This window comes from Furipterus horrens, unplaced genomic scaffold, assembly GCF_987537825.1.
Source record: "Furipterus horrens unplaced genomic scaffold, mFurHor1.1.pri manual_scaffold_7, whole genome shotgun sequence".
Taxonomy (NCBI): domain Eukaryota; kingdom Metazoa; phylum Chordata; class Mammalia; order Chiroptera; family Furipteridae; genus Furipterus; species Furipterus horrens.
In genome coordinates this window covers 32,999,964-33,015,716 of record NW_028327177.1, presented here as the reverse complement: position 1 = coordinate 33,015,716, position 15,753 = coordinate 32,999,964, and the positions used below count along the sequence as shown (strand labels likewise).

At 36.9% G+C, this 15,753-nt stretch overlaps 1 protein-coding gene across 2 annotated transcripts in view; it reads right to left on the bottom strand.

The window, feature by feature from the left end:
- TRIQK (triple QxxK/R motif containing) overlaps positions 1–12,565 on the bottom strand; it is a 67,790-nt gene extending 55,225 nt beyond the window's left edge. The window contains exon 1 of one of the 2 annotated variants that reach the window (XM_090282808.1): positions 12,449–12,565. The gene's annotated coding sequence lies outside the window, so the exon portion shown is untranslated. Of the gene's footprint in view, positions 1–157; positions 317–12,448 lie in introns of those variants that run through there. The other variant, XM_090282809.1, reaches the window with a different exon arrangement.
- Between the last annotated feature and the right edge of the window lie 3,188 nt (positions 12,566–15,753).

Genomic DNA, 15,753 nt, shown 5'->3' with positions numbered 1-15,753 from the left:
TTTCACATTGTTATACTTCTTTCCATAAGAAAGAACAACATTTTGAACCCAAGTTCATTGCCAGAAGCAAACCAACCAAAACAAGAAAAACAAAGTGAAAGAAAACAAACCACAAGTCAAGAAACCTTTTGCCAAATGTTAAATCAAATAAACACACCTTGCGTTGTATCCTTGACGCTGCCAGGTCTGAACTGTGGAAAGCTGCCAAGTGGACAGCTGCCAGGGGGTGTTTCCAAAGGCAGGATTTTTACTGAGGAAGCTGTGCTCGCATTCCTGGCAAATTCAATTCCAGATACCAATAATAATATTCTTAGTTGCTTTTTCTTACTGGAATTCAAAATTTAATATAAATATTAAATTGATACTCTGCAGTTCCCTGATTGTCCACAAAATAAAATCACCGGGTAGCATTTTCCAAAAGGTATTTTTAGTTTTGCTAATTCTCTGTTATGTTCAATTGATTTAAGTTCTGTGACCAAATATACTTGGAAAATGTTGCATACTATGCCCATTTTCACAAGACACACTTTCGTAAAAAGGCTTTGAGAAGCTCTATAATAGAAAACCCTGTTTAAATTTACACAACCTACTGTGTCCCAAATTTATTTAAATGAAGACTCCCTTTCCACTGCAAGGAACAGTAATGTTATTTTTGCAGATTACATGTTAAGAATGGTATAAGTATAGCAAATATCTGAAAAGCAGTAAAAGATGCTTCCACTGTATTTCAAAGTTGAATACGAATGTAAAGAGACAATACAAATTTATTTTCTGTATTGCAACTTGTACAGAGTTGATGTATAAAGATAACTATATTTATCCAACTTTTCAGTATATGTTAATTTTTAAACTAAATGTCATTTAAAAAGTAACAAGGAAAATAAATAATGTATGATTTACTCATTTTTGTGCAATGAATGTTTACTAAATAACTATAATGTGACAGCCACTGAACTTAACTTGTTTTACATTACCACTGCTCTCAGATAGATAAGAGTATCAAATTTAAATGGTTCCAAACACTATCTAATAATAATAATACCAACTCAAAACTTAACCCTAAATACCTGAAAACACAAGTTTTACTAATTCTAATCATACCATTAAAAAAGAGCATATAATTTGTTGGCTAATTTTAAATAGTGATAATAATCCAGGTCAAGCATCATAATATGAAAGCATAGTCTTCTTTTTAAAATGCTGCCGCAAAAGAATAAGGTTGCAATACTACTTCACACCATCGACAAAAATTAACTCAAAAAAATCAAAGACCTAGATGCAAAGGCTGAAACAATAAAATGCTTAAAAGTAAATACAGGGGTAAAACTTCACAACCTTAGGTTAAGCAATCATTAGATACAACATCAAAAGCACAAGCAACAAACTTAAAAAAAACGAACTTCGCAAAATGAGAGAAAAAGCATGTGTGCTCTAAGATACATGATAAAGGAAGGAAAAGACAAACCACAGAATGGGAGAAAATATTTGCAAATCACAGACTGATAAGGATACCCAGAATATATAAAGAACTCTTACGGCCCTGGCTGCTATGGCTCAGTGGATTGAGCATCGGCCTGCGAGCCAAGTGCCGCTGGTTTGATTCCCAGTCAGGGCACATTAATAGGTTGCAAGTCAGGTCCCCAGTTGGGGGGCGCGAGTGAGAGGCAACCACACAGTGATGTTTCTCTCCCTCTCTTTCTCCTTTCCCCTCTCTCTAAAAATAAAATAAAAAAATAAATAAGTAAATTTAAAAAAGAACTCTTACAACTCAATAGTAAAAATACAAAGAACCCAATGAACAAAATGGGCAAAGGATCTAAACAGACATTTCTTCAAAAAAAAAATACAAATTGCCAATAAGCACATGAAAAGATGATCAATATCATCAGTCATTAGGGAGTTCAAATCAAAACCACCAGAAGAAACCAATTCACATCTACCAGGGCAGCTGGACCAAAAGACAGACAAAAAGCTGTGGTTGCTAGAACATGGAGAAACTGAAATCTTCATACATGGCTGGTGGGAAAGTATAATGGTACAGCCATTTTAGAAAACACTTTGGCAGCTCCTCAAAAAATGCAAACAGAAGAATGACCATATGACCCAGATATATGCTAAGGAAAAATGGAAACATATGTCCATAAAAAGACTTGGACACAAATGTTCACAACAGCATTTTTCTTATAGCCCAAAAGTGGGGGTGGGAGGAAATCCATGATGAATAGATAAATGCAGTGTACCCTTATAATAAAATGTCATTCAGCCACGAAAAGAAATAAAACACCAGTACATATTACAACATGAATGAACCCTGAAAACATTTTGCTAAGTGAAAGAAGCCAGTCACAAAAGCCCAATTAATGCATCATTTTTACAGTTCTCTTTATATGAAATGTCCAAAATGGGAAGATCTATAGAGACAGAAAATAGATTAATGGTTGCTTAAGGCTAAGGGTGGGGGTAGAAGAGATAGGGAGTGGCTAATAAGGGGTGCGGAGTTTCTTTCTGAGGTGATAAACATATTCTAAAATTAAGTACAGGTGATAACTGCACAATTCTGTGAATATGCTAAAAACCACTGACTTGTACACTTTATTTTATTTTATGGTTTGAATTATGTTTCAATAACTTCTTAATCTTTTGAAAATTTTAAATGATTTCAGTTTACTTAACAGCTTGCTCACCTAACATTTGTTATAAATAGGTCCTAAGTGGGTGTAACCCAAGGCAACTTTTATTCTGTTAAAGTATAGTCATAGCATTAAAGAATTTGATTCTTTGCTATATTTAAAAAGCAGTATAAGAACCATTATTCTAACAATTTAAAAAGAAAAGAACCATTATTGTAAAATATAAATCTGATCATGTTGTTCTACAACTAAAAAAATCTAAAATGGATCCTCATTGTTCACAAGATGAAAATGCCTTTCTATGACATATAATAAATAGTCTTCTCAGTCTAGTTCAGCATGTCTTTATTTCCTCAACTCCAGCCACTTTTCTCCAAATTATGTTCTAGCCACTGAAATTTCATTTCCCAGTCACATGATCCTACATGCAATTTAGTGTCTTTACAAATCTTGTTCTCCTTGTCCGAAGAGCTTGAATTCATAGGCATCCTTCAAGACCTCATTTCAACGCCACTCCCTCTTTTAAATCATCTATACCTGCCAAACAAATCTTTACTGATTAACTGATTGACATATAATTCATTTATTACATACTGTACATGTTTATCTCTACAAGCACATGGAGTTTTGGTGTACAATGATAAAATAGTCATTATTTCTTACAATATTACAGTACTGACTGATTTTTGCCTTTGGAAATAAAATTCTAAAATCTTTACATATATTGTTTCATTTAAAGGTAAAGAGGGAAAATGGATTTTAAATGTAAATAATAGATTCTTGTTTTTAACTCCCGTCCATATTAAGACCAAAGAGATGCTGAAGTAAGCTGAACACTGAAGGGCAATAACCGAGTAAATTTGGGTCCTTTGAATTAAAAAGTTCAGTGTTACACACTAAAATTTATAGTTCAGATCATGAGATGTAAAATTTTTCTATAAAGGGACAAAATATAAATATTTTAGGCTTTCTGAGTTAAAAGGCAAAATCAAGATATAACTGAGCCATTGCAATTTGCGTGCTCTGAGAAGCAATGAAAAGCATCAGAGCACCCAAACTGCATTTTTGTTGCAAGTATTCACACAGCTGTTTTAGTTCACAAGTAGCCAAATATATAAACAAATGATTGCATATGTGTTCCAATAAAACTTTACTTATAAACAATAAAATTTGAATTTCACACAATTTTCACATCACAAAATATTATTTTAGTTTTTCCAACTATTTAAAATGCAAATCATACAAAAACAGGCAGTGAGCTAGATTCAGCTGGGCCATGGATCACAATTTGCCAATCAATGCTTTAGGTACATTTTTGAATCTGTTCTTACTCTTGAATTACCAGGTTTCATCTTTGGCATAAATAAATCAGAAGATCACAAAAGTTTACTTAAATCTAGAGTACTGTTACTGAATTTTCATATTATACATTTTTTGCAAGCAGTTTATTACATTTGCAGTCAATTTTTAACTAGATTTAACAAATACTTAGTTACTTCTGTATTCTAGAATTCTAGGATATACCATTAGTTTTATATATCAATAAATCATGACTTTGTGTTTATATTGTATCTTCTTTTAATCAATTGTTGTATGCCTTCTTTGTTTTTTCCCCAAAAGCAAACAGGATGTCATTTGTTCCTGTACAGTCTTAGGAGTCGTTTTCTATTGCCATCACACCAGAAATACGAACTGCATGAAAATTTTTTTTTTATGCTCTGTTGTCTTCTGGTATTTAATTCTACAGAAAAGAAATCTGAGACCAGACTAATTTTTGTTTCCTGACTGTAATGTGCCAGTTTTCTCTTTCTAGGTTTTTAAAGGATTTTTTTTATAATTTGAAAATTTTTTGATATTGGGTCTCTTTGGGCTGTCACATCTTATATAAGATAAGTCCTTTCTGCACTCATAGGTCTTTTCAGCCTAGAAAGTTTTATTTCATGTTACCTCCTTGTTTATTCCTTCTTTTTTTTCAAATGCTGTTTTATTCTTAGGGACAATTATTTATATTAGTCTCTTCCACAGAAATTCAAAATATTCATATTGTGAACTTCATTCTTTTTCCTCCATATATCAAGAATTCAGTAGTTTAGCTAGAAGAACTTTTCGAGTCTATTCTCCACACTGATTAAATTTTCTATAATGGTATCAATTCTGCTCTTTACCACGTCAAATGTGGATTTATAATATGATATTGCAGTAGGCAGAATAACACTACTCCCCCAAAGATGTCAAAGTCCTAATCCCCAGAACCTGTGAATATGTAACCTTACATGGCAACAGCGGCTTTGCAAAAGTAATTAAATGAAAAACCTTAAAATGGAGAGATCATCCTGGCTTATCCAGGTGGGTCTTTAAAAGCAGATAACTTTTTCTAGCTGTTATCTGAAGAGGATTTGTCTTCAGAAGAAGAGTCAGAGAGATGTAGCACTGGTGGCTTTTGAGATGGAAGGCAGGAACCATAGACCAAGGAATATGGGCAGCCTCCAGAGTTGAAAAAGGACATAGAACCTCGAGAAAGGAATGCGGTCCTGCCTATACTATGTTTTTGGTTTTTTTTCAATCCCGTGAGACCTATGTCAGGTTTCTGAAGTACAGAACTATAAGATAATGAATCTGTGTTGTTTTAAGTCACTAAGTTTGTTGTAATTTGTTACATCAGGAATATAAAACTAATCCAGTTCTCATATTTTTAGTTTTTTTGTCATCTTTTTGCTTTACCTTACTATCCTCCTAGTCACTTAATCATTGTCTCTTCTTTTTATATGCAGTTCTCCTATACACAGAAGCCATGTAGGCCTGTATGTGTTAGATGTCGCAGCATTTTCTTAAATGTTCTTTTAGCTTAAACTTCTTAGATTTTCATAGGTATGTCTCTTAGTCTTCTGTTGATTTCATTTCCCTTGGTTTTATGGGATTCCTTTTTTGTCCAGAAAATTTTGGCATTGAAAGAGACTCTATATATCATTTCTACATAGTCCAGTTTTTACCAAATGTGTGTATGCATGGGGAGGTGAGAAGAAACAGAATGGACCTCTAGGAAATAGATGAAATCGAATCAGAAATTGGGAAGTTCTTTTCAAAAAAATAACTTCCTGTCTGAAAAAAATATATGTGCTGTCCAAAGAGACTCAGAGCTTTATTGAATCACTGTGAACAGTGAGACTGTATTTTAATATGTAAGCACACTCTTCAGAAGAAAAATGGTAGTGAGTCACAAATCAACTCTCTTCATGGATAAGAAAAAAACTTGATGCCTAGAAATATTATAAAAACCAACAAATGGTGTATCTTTGCTGGAGCCAAGTCTAAACCTTTCAGTCTGGTATACCTTCTACCTGGTATAGGTAATAAACTGTAATACACAATACAGATTTCACCACAAGTATCCATATAATTAATTATTCTACATCCTGTGGTATATAAATATGTTTAATATTATGTAAAAAATGTCCTTTGGATTAAACCATCTTCCTTCTGTCTTTGCCTAAATTTTAAGTTGTTCAATCTAATTGGTCTGTTATTTTTGCAACTATGTCACTACATAATACTACTATAAAGAACTAAACATTTTTATTTCCATGTTCAGTGGCATGAAAACCATGAAAATGACAAGATCTTCTCATTTATGGAATTGTCTCCAACTTTAATTCAAGAAAACAGTGTTTGTTAAACCTCCTAGTAGAGTATTACCCTTCTATTATTGTTTAACATTTTGAAAGTAAGAGGTAAGCTAAGAAATCACCTTTTCTTTTCCCCAAAAACATACATTTATCTCACTCTACTGCTGCAAAGAGACTTAAGACTTCTACCATATAAGAAAGGATTAAATGTATATAATATGTATTGTAGAAAAAGATTTGGCTCTAAGACTCTATGATCCTTATCTGTCAAGTAAGAAATATCCTGAGAATATCACATATGATAAAATATGTAATACTATTTTCCATTAATATCATTTTAGTCATTCTGAAAGAATACCAAAAAATAACTATATTCTAAGCATAACTTTCAATAAGACTGTCACACTTACAGCTATATCTATTGATATCAAAAACATGGATACATATGAACAAAGACCAGGGGGAAAGACTAGCCTCCTGTTTCTCCATGAAGGAACTTCCACCAGAACTGTGGTCATAAATAGAGATGTTTTTGGTCTTAAAGTAGGAAAAGGAAAATCTTTGAGCTAGTAGACCTCTACATTATACAACATTTAGCATCCCCAAACCAGCAGAGTTTTTTTAAAGACATTGTAATAACTTAAAATCACCTCCACATATTTCAAATGGCCCAGAGGTATCATCCAGGATGGAAAACTGGAGTACTAGATTAACAGTCTTAGTTTCTTACTCCTTGTTCACAGCTTCACAAAAGAGAAATTACCTGATCAGTAGAAGAAATCGATTGGTCCATATTATTCCAATGGGTACAGATAACCTATTATAAACCTGTAAACAGTAAAGGTTTGTCTTCTTTTACTCTCTCTGTTCTAGACCATGCAGAGCAGTAACTCTGGGTACGTGTGTCTATTCTGCACACAAAATTTTCTCTCGCCTGAACTAAAATTTAGATTCTGAGAAGAGGAGTGGAAGTAATAGTGGGCAGGAGGTATTAGTACTCATTTCTGGTCTCCTATCTAAAACACTACATCCAATCAGCTCTTTAGTAACAAAACTGATATTGCAAACTCCACCTGTCTGTTTACAAGCCCAAGAGAAGTAAAGAACTATTATATACTAATCCCCTCAAAACTGTAATTCTCTATTTGTCCTTATTCCAGTTCTCTGTCAGAAATGAAGTAAAGAAAGGAATAAATACTTGTTAAAAACAAGATAAACAGCCCCAAATGGAGTTCCTTATGCTAAGCCCCACATCACCAAACCAAGACTTAATTACAATTTCAACTGTTTCAGAAATGAAATCTTAAACCAGTCTATCAGAAATTACCTGATCAGCACTATCCAGTTAGGTAATCTGCCTGATAGACCCCTGCCAACCTCTAAAGAAGTGGTTCTCAACCTGTAAGGGTCGAACAACCCCCTAAGACCATCGGAAAACACATATATAATCATATATTGTTCTTGTGATTAATCACTATGCTTTAATTATGTTCAGTTTGTAACAATGAAAATACATCCTGCATACCAGATATTTACATTATGATTTATAACAGTAGCAAAATTACAGTTATGAAGTAGCAACAAAAATAATTTTATGGTTGGGGGTCACCACAACATGAGGAACTATATTAAAGGGTCGCAGCATTAGGAAGGTTGAAAACCACTGCCCTAAAGGAAAGTAACCTCACAATAATCAACCTGTTGTTTGCTGTTGTTGTTGTTGTTGTTTTTGCCAGTATAAATTGCTTGTTCCCACTCCCTTCTGCCTAAAAATTTAGCTCCTTTCTATCTGCTAAACTGAATGCTGCCCAATTCAAATCAATTTTTGCTCAAATAAACTCTCAAACATTTTAATATTTCTCAGTTTATCTTTTAACATACTAAACAATTTGAATAAAATTGTAAGTAGTAAAGAAATAACATGTGCTCCTATATACTCTTGTGTTTATTACAAAAGTCATATACTTTTTCCTGTTCATTGTCTTCCATATCTGATGACCAAATCCACTACTGATGCCCACTTTCATTGATAAAACTAGATAAAAGAACTTGGAGGGGAACAAACCTCTATCTATAGTCTTCTATTTTAATACAGAAATCAGGAAAACAACCAGAGTAGAACAAACCACAATATTTTTTAGCCACAGGAAATTAAAGTGTTATAAAAGATTGTTCCCTTAAGTTTAAGGAAAGAGTTTTAGGAGTCAGGTAATCATATTCCAGTGGCATATTTTCTTTGTCCAGAATGGATCCCAATCAAAGAGAAAATTTACATATTTAATGTTTACTTCAAAAATACAATTGAATATTTACCCAAAATATTTGATAAAATCTCCCTTCACTTCTTCAAATACACTTGGAATAAAATACAGCTGACATGGTGTTGAAAGAGAGCAACAATTTATTGAGCAATGGTCGTGCCTGTTTGTTAAATGATAAAAAAAGAAAAAGAAAAAGGATTGAGGACTGGTTGAAGACACTGAACTAAGGTAAGCTATGGTAAGATGCACTGTGGAAGAAAGAATATCCAATTCTGCTCCCAGCTATGTAGCTTTGGAAGTAAGTTACCCAGTCTCTGTGGGATGAGGCAAAGGGAAAGAGTAATTTCCTTTCTCCTTAAGAAGTTGATCAAAACCACATGTTCTTAATCTAGCATCCACTTATGCTTCAAATTTGTCTTTTTCTGAGATGAGAGTCAATAGCTTTCCGTGGCTTCTCAGAGTGGTATATGTTACCAAAAAGATATTCATCATTGGATTACAAGGTGATCTTTCCCAATCCTATCAGGATATATATAATCTTGAAAAAACCTAGTGATGTCAGGGGGGAAACAGTGCCATGCATGACATTCCTGGTGCACCTAACCAAAACTAATCAATAATGCAGAAAAGAATGGGTTTCTTCCCTATTTCTACATAACCCAAAGATAAAAAAAGAAATTACAAGGAAGTCTGAAAATATTTTAAGCTGATTGATCATAATGATGTGTTTACAAATTCAGATCATATAGACAAAAGGAGAGATGAAAAGTGTAATCAATAACACTTTACATCTGTGTATATCATTACTTTGAAAATACTTTCACAATCATTTACCCTCCTTACTTTTTAGGAACAAAGGGCACAAAAATATCCCCACTTTATAGATAACAGTTATGAGGTTTGCCTATGGACAAATATTCCCTAACCCTGCCAGTTTCTTGATTTCTAGGCCAAGGTTCTTCCCAGTGTTGACAAGCTGTAAAATCTTCCTTCTTAAGAGATTTATACAGTACACCTAGCAAGAAGGGAAGTAAAAGCAGACTTTAAGCTCCTTTGTTTTCTGTCTGGAATGTTTATTCTGCTGAATCATTAGGGAACTGCTTATATGAGCAAAGAAATTTAAAATGGTTATTTGTGGTTACCATCTCATACTTAAGTATTTAACAAGGATCAATGAAGCAAAAGGGGGATTTATATGCTAGTATCATCTCTCTTCACATAGGGTCTGAAAGGGAGATCATACATATATTGTCCAAAATTGAATTGTCCCAACTTCCTGAGAAAATCCTTGAGATAAAATGGGCAACAGCAAGAAAAAGATTTCCACATAGAAGAAACCAGATATCCTATGTCCCTATTCGTAGTCATCCACATGGACATCAAAACCTTGTGGAGACAGACACGCTGCATCTCCCTCCACAACTAAGAAAGAATATAACTACCTCAAAACTAGAAACAACCAGAGAAGTTCCAGAAAATCAATGTGCATGGAAGTCCAGCAAACAAAGATATAAAGAAGAAATACTCATCCAGACAGGTAGAAGGGGCAGAGCCGGGGCGGAGCCAGGGCAGAGAGGACATGGTGTGGTGGTGGCAGCAGCAGCAGCAGGCTGGCAGAAAGCGCAGACACACATTTTAAAGTCAGGAGGTACACCTGGGGAGTGTTTCCAGCTCTTTACCAGACCTTGCAGCTCACAGTCCCAGCACCGGGGAAAATCAACTCATTGCTTCTGACTGTGCAGACCAGCGGGGTTTGGGTGGAGGCAGAAACTGCCAATCTCAGCAGAATCCACTTGTTTAAAGGGCCCCCATGGTCCTAGAACATCCGCTCTGGGAACAACAACCCAGGCAGCAGCTAGAGAGGCACCAGTCCAGTGCCAAAGTGGGAGAGGTGCCTGGAAAAGGGGCGAGTGCTGGGCAGGCGGCATTGTTTCCTCTCGAACTCCTCCCCACCACACAGCACCACAACATCGTGAGACAGGTCGCCCTGCACTGACGAATCCCGAAAGCTCTGCCCCTTATAACGTAACAGGAGCAACAGCTCTACCTAAGACACAGAGGCAAACAAACACAGGAGCCTGTCAACATGAGGAGACAGAGAAGTATGGCCCAAAAGAGGGAATGGATCAAGGTTCCAGTGGGAGAACCAAGTGACGAGGAGATAGCCAACCTCACAGAAGAGGAGATAGCCAACCTAACAGATGCAGAATTCAAAACACTGGTGATAAAGATGCTCACAGGCTTGACAGATATGCTTGAGTATGGCAAATGCATAAGAGAAGTGAAGGCTATGCTAAATGAAACGAAGGAAAATCCACACAAAACCAATGGTGAAGGGAAGGAAACCAGGGTTCAAATCAATAATTTGGAACATAAGGAAGAAAAAAACAGTCAACCAGTGCAGAATGACTAAGCAAGAATTGAAAAAAATGAGGAAAACTTTCCAAATTTTGCAAAGGAGATGGACATACAGGTCCAGGAAGCACAGTGTCCCAGGTGAGCTCGACCCAGAGGGGACCACACCAGGACACATTATGACTGAGATGTGAAAGGTGAAAGATAAAGACAGAGTCCTGAGGACAGCAAGAGAGAGGCAGAGAGTTGCCGACAGGGGGGTGCCTATAGGACTATCAGCTGATTTCTCAGAGGACACTTTGCAGGCAGGAAGGGACTGGCAAGCAGTATTCAATGTGATGAAAAGCAACCTACAACCAAGATTACTCTATCCAGTAAACCTATCATTTGGAATAGAAGGGCAGATGAAGTGCTTCCCAGATAAAGTGAAGCTAAAGGAGTTCTTCATCACCAGGACATTATTATATGAAATGTCAAAGGGACTTACTTAAGAAAAAGAAGATCAAAACTATGAACACTAAAATGACAAAAAACTCACAACTATCAACAAATAAATCTAAAAAATATAGACAAAACCCAACTAGCAAACCAGAATAGGAACAGAATCATAGGTATGGGGATCATTTGGAGGGTTATCGACTGGGAGTGGGGAGGGGGAGAAATGGGGAAATGGTGCAGCGACTAAGAAGCATAATCAGTTAGTACAAAATAGACAGGGGGGTGTTAAGAATAATAATAGGAAAGGGTGAAGCCAAAAAACTTACACGCACAACCGACAGACACGAACTAAGGGGTGTGGGATTGCTAGAGGGAAGGGGGATACTGGGCAGAGGAGAGCAAAGGGGAAAAAAATTGCAACTACTGTAACAACAAAATCAATAAAATATACTTAAAACAAAAAACAAAAAAAAACCTTGTGGGTTCCCTGATTCATCAAGCACTGGGAAAAGAGGCCCCAGCCATCCGCCCCTAATAAAATCACCTCACGCTGCAGATACTTGTTGATTAAGAAAGTAAGGTAGAACATGTGGAGAGGTAATGGTAAATGAAGGGCTGAACGAGAACTAGAGAACCCATTGAACTTAAGAATGAAATCAACGGACGCAAATTAATTGACAGCACAAAGGGGCCAATCCCTAGATTAAAGCCTCCGAGGTGGGCGGGGCTAGGTTGCCAGGGCCCAGCCGCCTCCGCCCGACACGTTGGCAAAGCGGAAACCACGCGTTCCTTAGCAACCGTGGTGGTGACGCGCACCCACAGACCGAATCTTCTAGCCGGTTATTCCCCACCCCCACGGTGAGCGCCCTGTTCGCGGGAAGGGAGTCATTTAAATCATTACCATCCCTACTGGGTTTCCCAGGGCCCGGGCTCCTCCTCTTTCAGAGCCTCCGTCAGCCCAGCCCACCCAAGTGCCGTTCCCAGGAGCGGAAAGGTCGTTTCCAAAACGCTTTGGGGACACGCCAAGGAAGTGACTCCGCCTTCAATCCCGGATCCCCAGCTTCCCGGGCAGGGCCTCCCCCGCCTCCCAGAAGTAACCCTCGCCGGACACACGCACACACACACACACACACACTCACACCTCAGCTCAGCCAAGGCAAGCACCAACAAACTTCGTGCCCGGCTAGAAGTGTTGCTGTACAGGGTCCTGTCACTTAGAGGCAGGGGCTGGACGAGCCTGCCGCACACCTCCACTCCCAGAGAGCTTAACGGAAAAGAGGCAGTACTCGATCGCAGGGGGCAGGACCAGTCCTCAATCTGAGGTTCGATTGGCCGGTCTTTCTCCCGCCTCTACTCTGGTCCTGGACACAAAAGCGTTTCCCTGTGGCCTTTACATCCTTTGGACGCGAATCCTAGGCTCAAATACCTGCCTAGAAATGAGACTGTAAAAATTCAAAACCGGGACTGAAACTTGTTTTATAAATTTAAAACACGAAATACGTTCTTTTGATTATTGAGCTCTTCCCACCTAACACAGTGATCATCCTGGATATAATTAACTGTCTCAGAAAACAAAGTTGTTTGCCAATTCAAGGTTTTAAAAAGATTAATGAACACAGGAAAGATGATTCCTGAAATATGACCACCGGCTAAGGCCTGGAGGTATGTCCAGAAATCAAGTTTTCACATCTACAAAATGGGAAGTATTATTAGTTATAACTTCAAAAACATTTGACAATTGAATAATTTATACTTATGTAATCCTCACAATACGCAATGAGAGATATTATCCACAGCCTACAAATGATGAAAGTGAAGCTCAGAGAGGTTACATTTATACAATATCTAATGAAAAAAATACCCATAGTCACTTTTTATACTTGTCGTAAATTAAAAGTCTTTTAAAAATTATGCAATTTCCCATTTAATTTTTCTTTTGCTCAAGTACGTAATTTTCCTCTAGGCCAGTGAATTTCAACCAGTGTGCCTCGAGAATTTTTAAAACATGCAATACCTGACTAGTCAGGGCTACTGACCTCTTTTCCCTTAGATCAGTGGTTCTCAACCTTCCTAACGCTGCAACCCTTTAATACAGTTCCTCATGTTGTGATGACCCCCAACCATAAAATTATTTTCGTTGTTACTTCATAACTGTAATTTTGCTACTGTTATGAATAGTAATGTAAATATCTGGTATGCAAGATGTATTTTCATTGTTACAAATTGAACATAATTAAAGCATAGTGATTAATCACAAAAACAATATGTAATTATATATGTTTTCCGATGGTCTTAGGCAACCCCTGTGAAAGAGTCGTTCAACCTCCAAAGGGTTCACGACTCACAGGTTGAGAACCGCTGCCTTAGACTGTCAAATTTAAAAATTACAACAGCCAACAAAACAATAGCTGTCTGGTGGGAATGAATCAAAACTATACCTATTATTTCTGTCAGATCAGCAAAATATATAACATTTTTTGATGTACTGCAGAATTTTAATAATTTATGTGTACCATGAGATTTAAAAGGTTGAAAACTGGTGCTCTAGGCCAGTCCAGCCTAGCTTTAAAATGCCCTTTAGAAAGGAAATACCTTACAAAAGAACTGAGAAAAACTAAATAGACTATCTAGAAGGTTCTCTGAAATCTCCCAGAATATCAGAGCCAGGAATTGAATCCAAGATATAATTTTATTTTCTCTCCTCCCAAATTATTTGCTGGTCTCCAGTTCCTCTCCCAGAATAAAGATATAGTTAAATGAGATTATTTTAATACTCTTAACCAAGATTAGGGGTGAGAGGTTAAAATAGTGAAACCCTTTCCTGACTATATGAAACCAACCCAGAAGAGTTTATCTTGTCAGATACAGTAGTAGGAAGAAAGAAAAACTAAAATAAAATACCTTTGGAGAAATGCTTTGAGATTTAATTAAAATGTTCACCATACTATAAAATTGTTGGAATAAAAGAACATTCCAAATGCAAATAATTTTATTCTTTTTCCTGCTGAATTTCCACTTCTGAAAGTGTGCTAACTATGAATACCTCTGTACAAATTCTTCTTATTTGTATGACTCATGATCCCCATTATTTCTTTTTTTAATATGCTTTATTGTTTATACTATTACAGTTGTCCCAATTTCTTTTCCCTTTGTTCCCCTCCACCCAGTGACCCCCTTCCCTGCAGTTGCCCCCCATTAATCCATGCCCATTGGTTGTGCATATAATTCTTCTCAACATCTTCCTGTCTACTCCACTCCCTCCTACTATGCTTCTTAATTTCTGTACCATCTCCCTCCCTTCACCCTTCCCCCTCCGCATTGACCTACCCCAAAATGTTCCCCATACCTATAATTCTTTTCCCACTCTCTTTGCTTACTTAGTCTGCCTTTGTTTCAGTTCCCTAGTTTCTGTTGTTGGTTGTTGTGATACAGTTTTCATTTTAATGTTCATAGTTTTGATCCTCTTTCTCCTAAATAAGTCCCTTTAACATTTCATATAACAGTGGTTTGAATCTGATTAATTCCTTCTGTTTTACTTTGTCCTGGAAGCACTTTCTCTGCCATTCTATTCTGAATGACAGCTTTGCTGGATAGAGTAATCATGGTTGTTGGTTTTTGCTTTTCATTACTTTGAATATTTCTTGCCAGTCCCTTCTTGCCTGCAGGGTCTCCTTTGAGAAATCAGCTGATAGTCTTATTAGGACCCCCTTGTACATAATTCTCTTCTCTCTTGCTGCTTTTAAGATTCTCTCTTTATCCTTGATTTTTGACATTTTGATTATAATGTGTCTTTGTGTGATTTTTCCTGGGTCCAGTTTTTTAGGAATTCTCTGTGCTTCCTGGAACTGTAAGTCTATTTCCTCCCCCGAGTTAGGGAAGTTCTGCTTCATTATTTTTTCACATAAATTTTCAATTTCTAGTTCTTCTTCTTCACCTTCTGGCAGCCCTATGATTCATATGTTGGCCCGTTTATAGTGTCCATACATTTCTGAGCCTCTCCTCATTTTCCTCACTTCTCGTTTCCTCTTTCTACACTGGTGGACTGTTTGTTCCTTCCCTATGTTCCGATTTGTTGATTTGATTCCTGGTTTTCTTTCCCTCACCACTAGTTTCATATGTGTTTTTGTTCATTTCAGCAGGACTAGCCTTCATTCCTTCCCCGTCTTGTTTAAGATGTGCTGTTATGTCTGTAAGCATTATTATAACCAAAGCTCTGAACTGAGCCTCAGAAAGATTTCCTATCTGCTGAGCCGTTAGATTAGATATTTGCTGTCTGGTCAGGTGTGTCACCAGGATCTCTATCACAATCTGTGCCATCCTAACTGTTTTGTGTTTACCTTTGCTTCCTGAGCAGGGCTGTCACACCTCCTATGCTATAGGGGCCGGAGCCCTGTGCCCTCGTCACAACCGGGTGACCCTTCTCACCACGCTGTAATATTTTTTGCA